Source organism: Oncorhynchus tshawytscha, linkage group LG09 (assembly GCF_018296145.1).
Source record: "Oncorhynchus tshawytscha isolate Ot180627B linkage group LG09, Otsh_v2.0, whole genome shotgun sequence".
Taxonomy (NCBI): Eukaryota; Metazoa; Chordata; class Actinopteri; order Salmoniformes; family Salmonidae; genus Oncorhynchus; species Oncorhynchus tshawytscha.
The window spans coordinates 65,213,544-65,232,767 of NC_056437.1; the positions used below are offsets into that span (position 1 = coordinate 65,213,544).

Sequence of the window (19,224 nt, forward strand, 5' to 3'; positions counted from 1 at the left end):
GAACGTCATGAAATAGTGTTTTAAACTTACATAGTTGGCACACTTTGACATGCATGATTACATTGTGTATGTTTATTTATGCAGCAATTATTATCCAACATGTTCTCAACCTGGGATTTCAACTCGCAAACGCTTGGTTCACGGCAGGCTGATCTTCTTGCTCCACCACGATCTCTGAGTAGAGGATTTCTAAAAACACTAGCTTTCGTGGCGCAACAGAAAGGTCAGCGTATTCCAAATCCAGAGGTTGCGAGTTCAAATCCCAGTTTGGGTAATAGTTCAAATCACTTGGAGAGTTTTTTCAAATGTAAAAATATTGTTATTGATTAAAATTTCCACACTATTTTAGCTTAACAGTGTACCATTTACTTTAGTCCCACATACGATTTCATCACTTCCTTTACAATTTTTTTTTTGACATTTGAACTTTCACGTGAAAAACTTTTGCATCTCTATTTACTGTACCTAGGCCGTCATTGTAAATAAGAATTTGTTCTTAACTGACTTGCCTGGTTAAATAATAACAAATCCCCATGTGGTCACGTTTATTTCACAACATGTTCTCACGTGCTGAAATTCTCACATGTGCAATTATGTTATTAGATGTTGCATTTACATATTATCTTCACATAAGATCACATGTGATCACGTGAAATGTCTGTTTTTTTCCATAAGGGAAGCATTTCGGTAAAAGTTGTTGAAAATAGATTATAGAATTTATTTGTTTAGAGTTCATAGAACACCAGTGGATCCAGTGGATCATCCACACAGTAGACTTGCCTTGATCGAACCAAAAGAACCGAGAGAGAGAGAGAATAAAAACGTACCATCTGTCCAGAACGGAGAGAACAGTTGCACTGAATTCTCTCTAATATACCCAGAGTATATTGCGGCTATCAATCAAGTCTCAATTAGTTGAAGGACCAGACATTGAAATGGGTTTAGAATATGTGTTGAGGAAATGGAATGGGATTTGAGAATGAGGATTCAGGAGGGGAATGAAAATGGACTTGATGAAAACGAGGACTGCAGATAAAGGATCCAGGGGAGGGACGACTCTGTCGAGTTTTGCTTGGAGTCTCAGGTCGACATTGTCAGGTCTTAGTAGTTAGGCTGTTTTTGTGATGGCAATCCCACCAAGAGATCCTTAGAAGAACCCAAGAGATACCAGATAGGTGAAGAATGGGAGGAGGGATGCAGATCTTGATAAGGCTAGTAACGCACAGTGTCGTGCAATGCGACATGCACTGCAGAACAAACAAGCAGAGGGATGATAGTTTGGTCAGGATTAAGCAGGGTGGCAGTGGGATATAAGGAGAGTGAGGACAGGTGTGTGGAGGCTGATTAGCAATGAGTTACAGCTGAGGCTTGTTGAGTTGTGTTCAAGGCAACTAGTTCAAGTGTTGCATTCAAGTCTGGTCCCCTTTCCTGACCAAATCAAATCACATTTTATTGGTCACATACACATGGTTAGCAGATGTTATTGTGAGTGTAGCGAAATGCTTGTGCTTCTAGTTCCGACAGTGCAGCAATATCTAACAAGCAATCTAACAATTCCACAACAACTACCTAGTACACACAAATCTAAGTAAAGGGATGGAATAAGAATATATACATATAAATATATGGATGAGCAATAACCGAGCGGCATAGGCAAGATACAATAGATGGTATGAAATATGGTATATACATATGGGATGAGTAATGCAAGATATGTAAACATTATTAAAGTGGCAATATTAAAGTGACTAGTGATCCATTTATTAAAGTGGCCAATGATTTCAAGTCTGGTTATAGGCAGCAGCCTCTCTGTGTTAGTGATGACTGTTTAACAGTCTGATGGCCTTGAGATTGAAAAATAGCTTCTGCCTCAATGGTCCAAGCGTTGATGCGCCTGTACTGACCTCGCCTTCTGGATGGTAGCGAGATGAACAGGTAGTGGCTCGGGTGGTTGTTGTCCTTGATCTTTTTGGCCTTCCTGTGATATCAGGTGCTGTAGGTGTCCTGGAGGGCAGGTAGTTTGCCCCCGGTGATGCGTTGCACAGACCACAACACTCTCTGGAGAGCCCTGCAGTTGAGAGCGGTGCAGTTGAGAGCGGTGCAGTTGAGAGCGGTGCAGTTGAGACCGGTGCAGTTGCACCTTCTTCACCACACTGCCTGTTTGGGTGGACTATTTCAGTTTGTCAGTGATGTGTATGCCAAGGAACTTAACGCTTTCCACCTTCTCCACTGCTGTCCCGTCGATGTGGACAGGGGGGTGCTCCCTCTGCTGTTTCCTGAAGTCCACCTGGAGAGAAACCAAGCTCAGCTGGGAATCCTCTTTTGGCTGGTTGGGTAGGATTCGGTGCATGAGGTAGATTGTATCTGAAATGAGGCAGGGACGGAGTTTGAGTTAATGCAGGTTCTGAGAGATGAGCATGATTTGGGCTGTCCTGATGTTATTGATGTCAGAGCGGCTGGTGGGCTGTGGCCAGCAGTTGAAGATTCTAGGAGAGAGTTTCAGCTGGTGGAGGAAGAGCCAGGAAGGCCGTCGAAAGGGAATGGTGAGCCGGAGGGCAGGGCTCACTGAACTGAGAGAAATTCACACCTGTGAGGAACAGGGGCAAAACCACGGCTGGAGCAGCAGGAACAGCAGGCACCTATAGCTGCCTGAGCGGTTGTCGCTGGCAGAGAAGAAGGTGAGGCACTGCAGGGGTGGAGGTCACAGAACCAGTGGGACCAGAGGTGAAGATGGAGGTCATCACTGGTGAAGAGGGAGGGTGTGTCACAGTGGGAGCAGTGGTCACGTGTCAATGGAGCCCGAGGTGGGGAGAGAGGTCATCACTGGCAGAAAGAGGAGGTGAGCCACTGCCGGAGTAGCAGTCACAGGTCATGTGAGACATGGGGGAGGGGAGACAGATTCTGTGAAGATGGCCAGAGTGGAAAAACCGGTTGCACTGCCGGAGGAGACAGTACATGAGAGGTAGAGGAAGCAGCTGAGAGAGAGGTTGTCATTGCCAGAGAATGACCCACTGCCCTCGCAGGTAGTCACAGGGCCAGCGGGACGTGAGGGAAAGAGTGAGGGCAACACTGGCAGAGAAAGACCCGCTGCCCTAAGCAGGTAGTCACAGGGCCAGCAGGACGTGAGGGAAAGTAGTGGTCATGGAGCCAGCCGGAATTGAGGTGGGGAGAGAGGTCGACACTGGCAAATAGAGGGTGAGCCGCGCACGGTCATGGGCCAGTAGAACCTGAGGGAAAGAGAGGTCGACACTGGCAGAGAAAGAGATTGAGCTGCTGCCAGAGCAGCTGCCACAGAGCCAGCGAGACTTGAGGGGGGAAAGGAGCCAGAGGCTGTGAAGATAGTACAGGCAAGGTAGCCAGGAGGCCAGAGCCTCCTGAGAAACAGCCACAAACTGTCCTGTATAACTGCCCATATGAACAGCCTGCAAACACCACTCTACCCACTGCTATCAGACTGTATAATAACTATAGCTCTTACATTTTACAATCACATTTGAACATTTCAATTTTTATCATGAAAAAGTCTGGTAATGTTTCAAGTGTTCTGAATACTATTTACAGTTGAAGTCGGAAGGTTACATACACCTTAGCCAATTACATTTAAACTCAGTTTTTCACAATTCCTGACATTTAATCCGGGTAAAAATGTAATGTCTTAGGTCAGTTAGGTTCACCACTTTATTTTAAGAATGTGAAATGTCTGAATAATAGTAGAGAGAATGATTTATTTCAGCTTTTATTTATTTCATCACATTCCCAGTGGGTCAGAAGTTTACATACACTCAATTAGTATTTGGTAGCATTGCCTTTAAATTGTTTAACTTGGGTCAAACGTTTTGGGTATCCTTCCACAAGCTTCCCACAATAAGTTGGGTGAATTTTGGCCCATTCCTCCTGACAGAGCTGGTGTAACTGAGTCAGGTTTGTAGGCCTCCTTGCTCGCACACGCTTTTTCACTTCTGTCCACACATTTTCTATAGGATTTAGGTCAGGGCTTTGTGATGGCCACTCCAATACCTTGACTTCGTTGTCCTTAAGCCATTTTGCCACAACTTTGGAAGTATGCTTGGGGTCATTGTCCATTTGGAAGACCCATTTGTGACCAAGCTTTAAATTCATGACTGATGTCTTGAGATGTTGCTTCAATATATCCACATCATTTTTCTCCCTCATGATGCCATCTATTTTGTGAAGTGCACCAGTCCCCCCTGCAGCAAAGCACCCCCACAACATGATGCTGCCACCCCCGTGCTTCACAAACATAACGATGGTCATTACGATGGTTTCATCAGACCAGAGGACATTTCTCCAAAAAGTACGATATTCGTCCCCATGTGCAGTTGTGAACCGTAATCTGGATTTTGTTTGGCGGTTTTGGAGTAGTGGCTTCTTACTTGTTGAGGAGCCTTTCAGGTTATGTCGATATAGGACTCCTTTTACTGTGGATATAGATACTTTTGTATCTGTTTCCTCCAGCATCTTCACAAGGTCCTTTGCTGTTGTTCTGTGATTGATTTGCACTTTTCGCACCAAAGTACATTCATCGATAGGAGAGAGAACATGTCTCCTTCCTGAGCGGTATTACGGCTGCGTGGTCCCATGGTTTTTATACTTGCGTACTATTGTTTGTATAGATGAACGTGGTACCTTCAGGCATTTGGAAAATGCTCCCTATGATGAACCAGACTTGTGGAGGTCTAAAATTTGTTTTCTGAGGACTTGGCTGATTTCTTTAGATTTTCCCATGATGTCAAGCAAAGAGGCACTGAGTTTGAAGGTAGGCCTTGAAATACATCCACATGTACATGTACATCCAATTGACTCAAATGATGTCAATTAGTCTATCAGAAGATTCTAAAGCCACGACATCATTTTCTGGAATTTTCCAAGTGGTTTAAAGGCACAGTCAACTTAGTGTATGCGGACGTCTGACCCACTGGAATTGTGATACAGTGAATTAAAGGTGAAATAATCTGTCTGTAAACAATTTTTGGAAAAATGACTTGTGTCATGCACAAAGTAGATGTCCTAACCGACTTGCCGAAACTATAGTTTGTTAACAAGAAATTTGTGGAGTGGTTGAAAAACGAGTTTCAATGACTCCAACCTAAGTGTATGCAGACATCCGACTTCAACTGTATGTCACGTATGTGTTATGTATTTTAAATAGGTGTCTTGCAATTGTTAGTCATGTCAATTCTGTTCCTAGGCCGTCATTGAAAATAAGAATTTGTTCTTAACTGACTTGCCTAGTTAAATAAAGGTAAAATAATATATATATATTTTTTAATTACAGACAAACTCAAACTCAGAGCAGGCAACCGTAAAAATACGGTTGCACCGCCGGCGGAGATAGAACAGGAGGTAGAGGAAGCAGTACGCCGAGAGATGCCGTCGCTGGTAGAGAGAGTGGATGAGCCACTGCCAAAGCAGCGGTCATGGTTCCAGTGGGGCAAAGAGAATAGTGCTAGCAACAGGAAAGGGAGCTGGGGGGCCAGAGCAGCCGTTGGATTCAGGGAGTGCACTGCCGACGTGGAGGAGACAGGGTTAATGAGAGAGAGCAGGGGAGATCGACATGTCCGTGTTCAGGTATTGGAATGAGAGGGGGGAGAGAGACATCCTGGCCTGCTGGGCCGTCGGGGGGAGCTGTAAGCTGCAGGGCTTTAGGCTGTGTCGGATGCCAAATTGAAATCTGTGGATGCTGGGAGAGAAGCCAGGTCCTTGAGGCCTGATCTGATGCTTGAAGGCCGAGTTGGTGGTGGTGGAATGAATATGCCGCAGTGGAGGCAACAAGGGAATGATGTCATGGTGGCCCCCCGGTGCGTGGTATATGTGGTTGTGGTCCCGGCAAGACGGGAAGCCATAGTCAACAGACCGGAGAGAGTGAGAAGCAGTTGAGTTGAAGAAAAGGGGCATGAGGGGAGAGAGCAATAACAAGAGAGAGAGAGAACAATCATGGCTGGACGAACGCTATGCAATGGCATAAAGATGGCATTTCTAGAGGAGAAAGCCAGTCTGCAGTATGACAGATAATGTAGCATGTGGCTAATGTATGGTTGAAGTTGTAGTATGCAATGACATTCTGATACAGGATAACAAAGGGTAGTAACTAGAAGGGATTACGTTGTCCCTTTGACAGGGTAAAATCACACTTCTCTGTTAGAGCAACAATATACTGAAATGTACTGAAATGTAATGCCCATGGACTTGAAAAACTGCACTCATTTATGACAAATGTATTACTTTTAAATTGAAAACATGGCTCAAATCTATCCAAACCTGTACATAAGTTATCTGTGGTTCCTCATGTGTAAAACGACAGTTGATGTTATTGTTGTTAGAATGATATATTATTGGATGTAATGTATTTGTATTTTGTGTTGTTTTAGTGAGTATTTGTATAGTGGCTGTGTAATTGTCCTTAGCTGCCCTGGGACTACGGGTGCAAGTTAGCTTTTGGCTAACCCCGGCACATTTACATGAATGTGGCATTATTGTAATATTGATGCTGCATTCTGATACTATGTGTGGCCTGCTGTCACATGGACTGCGGCAAACGTGACCCGGGACAATACTTTAATGAATGGCATAATAAAATGTGCCAAGCAGTGCTTTTATCAAATTACATTGAACATTAAGGAATGAAAGTGGAATTGTAAGGATCATTTTGATTTAATCTTTATTTAACTAGGCAAGTCAGTTAAGGACAAATTCTTATTTACAATGACGGCCTACCAAAAGGCAAAAGGCCTCCTGTGGGGACGGGGGCTGGGATTAAAAATACAAATGTAGGACAAAACACACCACGATAAGAGAGACACCACAACACTACATTAAGAGAGACCTAAGACAACATAGCATGGCAGCAGGACAACATGGTTGCAGCACAAAACATGGTACAAACATTATTGGGCACAGACAACAGCACAAAGGGCAAGAAGGTAGAGACAATAATATATCACACAAAGCAGCCACAACTGTCAGTAAGAGTGTCCATGATTGAGTCTTTGAATGAAGAGATGGAGATAAAACTGTCCAGTTTGAGTGGTTTTTGCAGCTCGTTCCAGTCGCTAGCGGCAGCGAACCTAAAAGAGGAGCGACCCAGGGATGTGTGTGCTTTGGGGTCCTTTAACAGAATGTGACTGGCAGAACGGGTGTTGTATGTGGAGGATGAGGGCTGCAGTAGGTATCTCAGATAGGGGGGAGTGAGGCCTAAGAGGGTTTTATAAATAAGCATCAACCAGTGGGTCTTGCGACGGGTATACAGAGATGACTAGTTTACAGACGAGTATAGAGTGCAGTGATGTCTTCTATAAGGAGCATTGGTAGAAAATCTTATGGTCGAATGGTAAAGAACATCTAGTTGCTTGAGAGCACCCTTACCTACCGTCTCCGTAATCTAGCATGGGTAGGATTGTCACCTGAATCAGGGTTAGTTTGGCAGCTGGGGTGAAAGAGGAGCAATTACTTAGAGGAAACCAATTATGTATTTAACCTTAGCTTGCAGCTTTAGTATGTGCTGAGAGAAGGACAGCGTGCCATCTAGCCATATTCCCAAGTACTTGTATGATGAGGTGACTACCTCAAACTCTAAACACTCAGAGGTAGTAGTCACACCGGTGGGCAGAGGGGCATTCTTCTTACCAAACCACATGACGTTTGTTTTGGAGGTGTTCAGAACGAGGTTAAAGGCAGAGAAAGCTTGTTGGACACTAAAGAAAGCTTTGTTGCAGAGCGTTTAACACAAAATCAGGGGAGGGGTATATAAATGGATGAGAGAGCTTCCTAATGCCTGAGCTATGTTGTTGATTTTGTTGTTGTAAATTGAGCAGAGCAAGGGGCCTAGGATCAAGCCTTGGGGTACTCCCTTGGTGACTGGCAGTGGCTGAGACAGATGGTCTGACTTTATACACTGCACTCTTTGAGAGAGGTAGTTAGCAAACAAGACCAAAGAACCCTCAGACACCAATACTCCTTAGCTGGCCCACAAGAATGGAATGGTCTATCATATAAAAAGCTTTGGCCAATAAGTCAATAAAAATTGTAGCACAACATTGCTTAGAATCAAGGACAATGGTGACATTATTTAGAAACTTTAAGGTTGTAGTGACACATCCATAACCTGAGCGGAAACCAGGTTGCATACCAGAGAGAATATTGCAGACATCAAGAAAGCCAGTCAGTTCATTATTATCAAGTTTTTCCAACACTTTTGATAAACAGGGCAAAATAAAAGTTGGCCTATAACTGTCCATGCATCTTCAACAGAGGGGTCAAGCTGATTCTATATCAATTTACAGAGGCCAGGTTATGAAGCAAGGCTTGCTCCTAAAAAAATTTTTGCAACCGTCTATGACAAATCAGGCCAGGAAATTTCACTGAGCAGCCATTACGGACACAGGCTGTGAAACAGTGATCACTAAGGACATTACAGAAAACAAACGGATACCTGTCAGGATTATTTGTGAGGATAACATCAAGGAGAGTAGCCTTTTCTGGGTGCTTGGAGTCATACCTTGTAGGATTGGAAATAATCTGAGAAAGATTTGGGAGTCCCATTGCTTTAGGACATGGTCAGGTGGTTTAAGCATGTCCCAGTTTATGTCAGCTAGCAGGACAAATTCAGACTTAGTCTAAGGGGCCAGGAGAGAGCTTATGTCAGGTAGGGTAGAGGCCAGTGGTGAGGGTGGAGGACAACACCCAGCAATAGTCAAACAAGAGCTATTTGAAAGTTGTATGCTTAAAACCAGCAAATCAAATTGTTTGGGGACAGACTTGGTGGAGACAACTGAGCACTGAAGGTGTTCCTTGGTAAAGATTGCCTCTCCACCACCTTTGGAAGATCTGCCTTCACGAAATGGTTATAACCAGAAAGGTTAACATCAGTGTTCAAAATACTTTCCTAACCACATCTCAGTAATGACCAACACATCTGGATTGGAGCTGTAAACCTACACTTTGAATTTATCAATTTTAGGTAATACGTTTCTAGTGTTGACGTGCAGAAAACCCAGGCTTTTACGAGAGTAGAAATCAGTGAAACAGATATCAGAGCACAAGTCAGAATTGGGGCTAGCAACGGTAGTACATGCACATTTCCAGATATCATCAGCTGTAATGCTTACAACGGATGATATGCCTGCTCTAAACTGTATATGGTAGCATAGCGGCTGTATGGTGAGTAGCCAGCCTGTCTAATATTAAAGGAACTATGAAGTAAGCACACAGATGATTTGGAACATGAACTGCATCAAAATGAATTACTGTACAGACCCAGCGATGGATGAATAACTGGGACTCAGATGCGTTGGTTGGTGGCACAGCCTCACGGGTCCACTGAGTAGCGGGGCATGTGGCAGGGAGGTGTGCTTGTACATGCGGTGAAGCAGGGCCGTGGATAGTCGGAAATGCACTCAGGAGAGCATGCTGGGAATGGGCCTTGGACGTGTCGTGGTGAAGCATATTCTCAACCCAGAGCTGACCGGCATGGAGGAGAGGAAATATTGTGAAAGAAGGTAGCTTGCTCGTCTGTAATACGAGAGAAACAAGGGACATACACTTAACAAAAATGTTGTATCAAATTCATGGGGTAGCCCTGACCGGAACTCCAAACCGGGTACAGCGACTGTCAAGCCAACACCTTAACCACTACGACAAGAGGTACAAACCTCTTGATGAGGTCACTAGCTCAAGTTCACTACAATATAAAACGCAGCATGCAACAAATTCAAAGATTTTACTGAGTTATAAGTTCATATAAGGAAATGAGTCAATTGAAATAAATTCATGAGGCCTTAATCTATGGATTTCACATGACTGAGAATACAGATATGCATCTGTTGGTCACAGATACTTTACAAAAAAGGTAGGGGCGTGAATCAGAAAACCAGGCAGTATCTGGTGTGACCACCATTTGCCTCATGCAGCGCGACACATCTCCTTCTCATAGAGTTGCTCAGGCTGTTGATTGTGGTCTGTGGAATGTTGTCCCACTCCTCTTCAATGGCCTTACAAAGTTGCTGGATATTGGTGGGAACTGGAACACGCTGTCGTACATGTCGATCCAGAGCATCCCAATCATGATGGTGAGTATGCAGGCCATGAAAGAACATTTTCAGCTTCCAGCAATCGTGTATTATCATGTGCATTATCATGCTGAATCATGAGGTGATGGCGGATGAATGGCACGACAATGGGCCTCAGGATCTCACATGTTATTGGTCACATACACATGGTTAGCAGATGTTAATGCGAGTGTAGCGAAATGCGGTATCTCTGTACATTCAAATTGCTAGCGATAAAATGCAATTGTGTTTGTTGTCTGTAGCTTATGCCTTCCCATACCCTAACCCCACCGCAACCGCTCGCCCACACTGCCGTCTGCCCAGAACACTTGAAAACGGGATTCATCTGTTTAGAGCACACTTCTCCACCGTGCCAGTGGCCATTGAAGGTGAGCATTTTCCCACTGAAGTTGGTTACGACGCCAGACTACAGTCAGGTCAAGACCCTGGTGAGGACAACAAGCACGCAGATGAGCTTCCCTGAGACGGTTTTTGACAGTTTGTGTATAAATTCTCTGGTTGTGCAAACCCACAGTTTCATCAGCTGTCCAGGTGGCTGGTCTCAGACAATCCCGCATGTGAAGAAGCCGGATATGGAGGTCCTGGGCTGGTGTGGTTACACGTAGTCTGCAGTTGTGAGGCCAGTTGGATGTACTGCCAAATTCATTAAAACAATGTTGGAGGCGGCTTATGGTAGAGAAATTAACATTTAATTCTCGGGCAACAGCTCTGGTGGACATTTCTGCAGTCAGCATGCTAAAACATGCCTCAAAAAACTGCCTCAAAACATCTGTGGCATTGCTGTGTGACAAAACTGCATATTTTAGAGTGGCCTCTTATTTCCCCCAGCACAAAGTGCACCTCTGTAATGACCATGGTGTTTAATCAGCTTCTTGATATGCCACACCTGCCAGGTGGATGGATTATCTTGGCAAAGGAGAAATGCTTACTAACAGGGTGTAAACAAATGTATGCGCAATTCAAGAGAAATACACTTTGTGGGTATGGAACATTTCTGGGATTTTTTATTTCAGTTTATGATATATAGGACTAACACTTTACATGTTGCATTTATATTTTTGTTCGATGTAAGATTCTGACGGGAGCAGGTGCGAGAGATGAGCGGAGATCTTGCTCATGCAAAACTTGATAATAATGCAGTCGTGAAACGGGACATGCACTTCGTCTTCTTGGGATTTTAACGGCGGTTGGCATCCAATATGTTGTATTACCGCCCCCAACTGTAACATTACCATTATACTTTGTGATACAAAACGTATATATTTTTTAAAATAAAATAACAAAAAACATACTTCCAACTAACCCTACACTTAAAAAACCTACTACCCAATTCCACTACTTTGACCCTATCAGCTCCAGCACCATGCCAACGGCCTGGGAGGACGGGACACCACCAATCAACACACCCTGTAATTTTCTGAAGTAAAATCTCGTACACCCAAATACTTCTCTGCCGCTGCCAACACATCTATTTTCTGTCATTTATGTTCCATTTCTGCGGTACAATTGATAACCAATGCTATGAACGCTCTGAAGCCGACCTTACTGAAGCATAAATCACTCGTTGGCCTATCGCTCTTTGCTGGCAGAGATCTACTACTCACAGGGATCCTCTCAGGATCCCTCAGCCTTGACCCATCCTCTACTTTCTTTACTGCCTCAGCATATGACACCTTCTGCACTACTCAGACTCTAGCCACCTCAACTTGCCTCTCTCCCACCGGACACTTCCGATTCCCAGCAACATGGGCACCCCTACAGTTGACAACTTTATCCACCGAAAATACACAATCGTCTATCTCATGCCCTCCTGCACACTTCGAACATCTTGGAATCTTCCTCTTACAGACTGCTGCAACATGACCATAAACATGGCACCTGAAACAGCGTAGTGGATTCAGAATAAAAGCTCTAACAGGATAACTGATATATCCTAACGTGACTTTGTCGGCTAAAGACTCAAAACGACTGACAGTTACTCCTCGATTTCACCACCGGGTCTACGTCGCACCAAACGGCGGGCATCACAAACAGCAGGAATCTTCAGCTTCAACTGCTCCACCTCCACACTTAACGCTACCCAAGAAACCACTCCTTTCAATGGTGCCCTGTTCCTACGAGCAAAGCAAGAAACAGATCTGGACCCAAGTTGCGTGACATGAAGCGTGCCTTTGCAAACTTTGTGCTTGTGTGACCTTTCCCCACAGAGGAGAAGGGGGGGATTGGTTGGTTATGAAATGTGCCAAGTGGTGGAGCCCTGCGTGTCTTTCGTCAGAAGAAACACAAACAAATATCACAAGTCCACTACAGGTTACCTTCACTGATTCAACTGCACCCAAGTCCTTTCCCACCCACCCTGAAACCACAAATGGATCCACCAAAAGGTCAAGGATCCACTTTCTCCAAAAATGCCACTCCTATATGACCAGATTCTTCTTTATCATGTCAATTGATGCCAGGCTCAGGTTCCGATCTCTTCACCACACCTTCCAGCTCACTTAACTCACCCTCATTCACTTCCATTTTAAGGCCATGCTAAAAAGGTGAGTTTAAATAATCTAAATAACTAAAATATCACATTAACATAAGTATTCACACCCTTTACTCAGTACTTTATTGAAATACATTTGGCAGCAATTACAGCCTCGAGTCTTCTTGGGTATGACGCTACAAGGTTGGCACACCTATATTTGGGGAGTTTCTCCCATTCCTCTCTGCAGATCCTCTCAAGCTCTGTTAGGTTGGATGGGGAGCGTTGCTGCACAGCTAACTTCAAGTCTTTCCAGAGATGTTCGATCAGGTCCAAGTCTGGGCTCTGGCTGGGCCACTCAAGGAAATTCAGAGACTTGTCCTGAAGCCACTCCTGCATTGTCTTGGCTGTGTGCTTAGGGTCATTGTCCTGTTGGAAGGTGAACCTTCGCCGCCAGTCTGAGGTCCTGAGTGCTCTGGAGCAGGTTTTCATCAAGGATCTCTCTGTACTTTGCTCCGTTCATCTTTGCCTCGATCCTGACTAGTCTCCCAATACCTGCCGCTGAAAAACATCCCCACAGCATAATTCTGCCACCACCATGCTTCACCGTAGGGATGGTACCAGGTTTCCTCCAGGTGTGATACTTGGCATTCAGGCGAAAGAGTTCAGTCTTGGTTTCACCAGACCAGAGAATCATGTTTCTCATGGTCTGAGAGTCTTTAGGTGCCTTTTGGCAAACTCCAAGTGGGCCTGTCATGAGCCATTTACTGAGGAGTGGCTTCTGTCAGGCCACTCTACCATAAAGGCCTGATTGGTGCTGCAGAGATGGTTGTCTTTCTGGAAGGTTCTCCTATCTCCACAGAGAAACTCTGTGACCATCGGGTTCTTGGTCACCTCCCTGACCAAGGCCCTTCTCCCCCGATTGCTCAGTTTGGCCAGGTCGGCCGGCTCTAGGAAGAGTCTTGGTGGTTCCAAACTTCTTCCATTTAAGAATGAGGCCACTGTGTTCCTGGGGACCTTCAATGCTGCAGTTTTCTTTGGCAGAATAAGGCTGAGCTCAATTTCTAGCCTCATAGGAAAGGGTCTGAATACTTATGTAAACATTTTTTATTTTATTTTTTATTTTATTTTCTTCAAACAATCTGTTTTCACTTTTTCATAATGGTTTATTGTGTGTAGGTTGCTGAGGAAAATGTTTTATTTAATCAATTTTAGAATAAGGCTGCAACGTAACAAAATGTGGCAAAAGTCAAGGGGTCTGAATGCTCTCCGAAGGCACTGTATAAGGAAAACAATAGGGGTCCAGGCACAAAGACTTGTGGAACTCCAAATTCAACTTTGGAACGTTCAGATTATTTCTAACCCAATTGCACAAATTCATAACGATCAGTAAGATAACATTTAAACAAGTTAAAAACCTCAGAGGCCAACCAAGTCGTCCAGCTTCTTAACGAGAACGGTCACTGCAACTCACATATGGACTCGGGAGAGGCAAAGGTCGAGAGCTGTGCGTCCTCCAAAACACGACCCAACCAAGCCTCACTGCTTCTTGACACAATGCCCACTTAACCCGGAAGCCAGCCGCACCAATGTGTCAGAGGAAACACTGTACACCTGGCAACCGTGTCAGCGTACATGCACCCGGCCCGCCACAGGAGTCGCTAGAGCGCGACGGGACAAGGATATCCCAGCCGGCCAAGCCTTCCCCTAACCCGGACGATGCTAGGCCAATTGTGCGCCACCCCATGGGTCTCCCGGTCGCGGCCAGCTGCGACAGAGCCTCGACTCAAACCAGGATCTCTAGTGGCACAGCTAGCACTGCTATGCAGTGCCTTAGACCACTGCGCCACTCGGGAGGCCCAGATTGGAGAGTTTCTAATGTGCTATTTCGAATCCGGGAAGGATGTAATCTACTGAGCAACAGCTTTCTGTCAAATCTTTGGAAGAGAGGCCTATCAGGAGTGGACTGTACTAATTAGTGCTCCTTCCATGATTAGTCACCTCAAAAGGATGGTGATTCATTCTTACTGCAGTGAAATTAACTTGGGATCCTTATTTCTTACAGGTACGATTATTATAGTAGTATTACTGTCTGTGATAAGGTGCTCTGCCTATCAAATTGTCATTGTAATAAGGTATCTATTATCTTTGGATGGTTTCTGCTAGTTTTTAATGGTTTCTCATATCATATCACTGCACTCTGTTCCGGCTCAGCAGGCTATTTTACTTATAATGGCTTCCAATGTACTCCTATTCTTCAGCCCCCTACTTTGATATAAACACACACACATATGCACATGCATGCATGCACACACACATACGCACACACACACACACACACACACACACACACACACACACACACACACACACACACACACACACACACACACACACACACACACACACACACACACACACACACACACACACACACACACACACACACACACACACACACACACACACACACACACATGCATGCATGCATGCACATACATATGCACGCACACGCATGCAGACACACACACACACATTCATTCGACACCCGCTGTCATTTAACCACGCTCACATACGTATCAGTGTGACAGCACAGCCCACAGACAATATCAAAATATGAACGATGAAGACAAGAATATTGGTCCAGAATCGAATGAGATTCACAGGACCGATCTAGTGCCAAGTGGTGGAGCCCTGCGAAGTGCAAAGTGCTGCTTAATATACTTTATCAATCTCCATCTCTCTACACACTGAGAGAGAAAGGGAAAGGGGGATACCTAGTCAGTGACAACTGATTGCATTCCACTGTAATGTGTCTTCCGCATTTAACTCAACCTCTATGAATCAGAGAGGCACTGGGGGCTGTCTTAATCGACGTCCATGTCTCCGGCGCTCAAGGATCAGTTGTTGTTGGGAGATGATAGAGATTGTAGAACTAAATGTTGCTTGGGGGAGTAAGGTATAAGTCTGGATTTTTAGGTCACATAATTAGACTACATTTTTGGAGTGCTAGTTCTCTACCTGTGGATTTCTGTATAGAAGAATGCCTGCGAGGAATCAAGTCTCTATACAGTATACAGACAGCATGTGTTGCAGTCACAGTAAAAATAGTGTATTGTTGTAAGACCTTGACGACAACATACGGTAGATATGGCAAGGATCTCCATTATGCAGCTAGCTACTGTATTGTGTACAGTGTCCTATATGAGCCCAAGGTTAGACAACGTAATTGGAGGTTCTATATGGTGTCTTCATTGTTAGAGCCATTTTGTGTGTTAAAGAAAATGTACGGAACTTATTTTGGTTTATTCCTGTTATATTTACTATTGGATAAGAACTATATGGGAAATACTTATTGTTGAATGGAAACTTAGCTTTATGGTAAATACTTTATATGGAAAGCCCTTTATGGTTGCAAATGTGAAACCCAGTGGACACGTGGGTTTGCTAGGAGGAGTAGCACTAAGGCTTATGGGTAACATGGCCAGGTTATTGCACCTGATATAGGAAGACGCCACGCGGAGTTACAGTTTTCTACCATTTCATTTGGATTTCATTTGCCTGCTGCACTTTGGGATTTTACCTTTTGACTATTAATATTACTTGGAACCTGTCAAATCCTATCTGGATTGTAAATGCTTTATTTGACCACTTATCAACCTGGAATATGTGTGACAAACAAAAGACATTTGTGAGTAATACATGTAATTTACCTGCATCAGAAACCTCTCATCTCACTGGTGGAAACACGTATGGAACCAACCTGTATTTTGGTGTCTATAGAATGTTTTTAGAAACTAGGAACCTAATCCACGACAGCTATCATTAGTGTGGAATGTCATCATTAGTGTGGCGCTGTCATCATTAGTGTGGAATGTCATCATTCGTGTGGTAAAGCCATCATTTAGCAGTCCTTAATGTAGTGATGTCATGATTAGTGTGGTGTAATGTGGTGATGTCATCATTGATGTGGTGATGACATCATTAGTGTGGGACCTTAGTTCACTGATTCTGAAGTCCGATAAAGACCCTTCTCTCATTGACAATTGGAGACCAATTACTTTATTAAATATTGATTACAAATGGATTGCTCTGGTTTATGCCAAAAGATTCAAGAAAATGATAGATACCGTTATAAATGAGACTCAAACAGGATTTATGAATGGCCGTCACATAAGCTCTAACATTCGTTTCGTCTTGGACCTTCTAGATTATTCAGATGCAATTGACTCTGATGCCATTGTTTTATTTTTGGACTTCTGTAAAGCCTTTGACACAATTGAACATGAATTTCTCTTTAGGTCACTTAAACTGTTTGGCTTCGGTGAAAATACAAAGATACAAATAGTTCTGTGTTACTAAACCTTAATACATCCAAAAGATTCAGTATCAACAGAAGTGTACGACAGGGATGCCCAATTTCGCCATTTTTATTCATTTTGGTTGTGGAACTTCTATCTCTAGATATTCTGAATAATGCAAATCTGTATGGCTTAACCATTTTAAACAAAGAAATCAAAATTTCCCATCTGGCTACAAAGAGATCTTTCTATACTTGGGAGAGTACTTCTGTCCAAGGCAGAGGGACTGTCTCACTTTGTCTACCCCTCATTATCTTTATGTGTAAATCCCTCTACTTGTAAAGGGATCAACAAGACCTTTCTTGACTTTATCTGGAAAAATAAGTCTCACAAACTAAGAAAGTCAGTCCTCTCTAATAAAAGAGCTGAAGGAGGTCTGGAAGTATTGGATTTTGTTGACATAAATAACACGTTCAAGATCAACTGGTTGAAAAGATGTTTGATCGATACTGATTCAATATGGGATTTCATTCCAAATAATGTGTTTAATAAGTTGGTAGGTCTTCCATTTTTACCGAAATGTAATTCTATTCCTGAGAGATTACCCACTAAATTGGCTAGGTTTCACCTACAAGCTTTAATGGCCTAGAAAATATGTTTCCTGCACAATTTTCCCCACATAAAGCTCTTTTGTGGAATAATTCAGACATACCCCAGCTGGCATGAGAGGAATATTGACTTTGTTCTTGATGTGTTTGACAGCAGGGGTAATATTCTTACATATGAACCATTTATAACATTGAATGAGTTTCCAATACCTTTCAGAGAGTTTATTTCTGTGATCAAAGCCGTTCCCAGTGGTCTAACTACACTAATGAAAACTCATCTTAGCTTTGGTAATGATCACAAAGCTTATCCAGAACTCAGTTTGGAAGGTGTGGGCTTACCTAAGAAATCTTGTTGTAATAAATATATACGAATAATACTACATTCACAGAACCAACTTACGCCTAGAGGAAACATGAAACATGCTTATTCCTGACATTGTCTGGAAAAAAGCTTGGTTAAGGCCTTACAAATATTGTATACCACAAGTGCACTTTAAAATCCAACGTAAGATATATCCATGTACTTCTATGTTGTCCAAATTTGTGGCTATTGATGATATCTGCGTTTTCTGTGAAAATGAATGTGAGAATCTGACTCACTTGTTCTTTGAATGTAAATTTGTGTCAGAATTTTGGGAAAACCTTGCAGAATACTTATTTACCATTACGAACACTACCCATGTTTTTGACATGAAGGATATAATATGTTACTATTGCAATGATAACAAGACCATTTTGAAATGATTGCGATTTTTAAAAATTCTTGTTGCCAAATACTTTATACACAAACTAAAATTCCAGAATTATACCCAAAAATATCTTGTTAAGATATTATCCCTAGTGAATAACAAGAATAACATCTTCCTGAATCCTTATAATTACATTTTTTCAGAGTGAAAACAATTGCACTAGAATTTTTGTAATTATTTTATAGATATGTTTTGAATGTTTTAGTATTTTCTTGTTAATACCTGTGTTTTGTTTTGTTAGACATGTTTGATGTAGCAATGTAAGTTGTTGATTTTTGTATTATGAATTTTAAAATAGTAAAAAAATAAATCATTATTAGTGTGGTATTAGTGTGGTAATGTTATAATTAATGGCTGCGGTGTGGTGAGGATAGCATTAGTGTGGTGATGTCATTCTTACATTAGTGTGGTAATGAAATCATTTGTGTGGTAATGTCAAAATCAAATCAAATTTAATTTGTCACATAAACATGGTTAGCAGATGTTAATGCGAGTGTAGCGAAATGCTTGTGCTTCTAGTTCCGACAGTGCAGTAATATCTAACAAGTAATCGAACAATTCCCCAACAACTACCTAATACACACAAATCTAAAGAGGTGAATGAGAATGTGCACATGTAAGTATATGGATGAGCGATGGCCGAGCGGCATAGGCAAGGTGAATTAGATGGAATAAAATACAGTATATACACGTGATATGAGTAATGTAAGATATGTAAACATTATTAAAGTGGAATTATTAAAGTGGCATTATGTCATCGTTAGTGTGGTGATGTCATCATCAGTGGTTGTGGTGTAGAAATGTCTTCATTTGCAGTGCTCCCCTGTCTCTGTCTCTCTGTCTCTCTACTAGTCACTATGACACGTCTCCTGTCTTCTGTCACTCTCCTGCCATGCCGACCGCTCTGATACTTGACAGACTGATGCTGGACGACCTGATGTGTGTTGACAACCGTGTGGGTTTGTGTCAGTGCCTGTCTCTCTCTCTCTGTGTGTGTGTGTGTGTGTGTGT

General features: G+C 43.0%; 1 protein-coding gene across 2 annotated transcripts in view; it reads left to right on the top strand.

The window, feature by feature from the left end:
• Positions 1–19,224, top strand: part of doc2a (double C2-like domains, alpha) — a 51,837-nt gene that overhangs the window by 11,344 nt on the left and 21,269 nt on the right. The gene's annotated exons all lie outside the window — the stretch shown is intronic.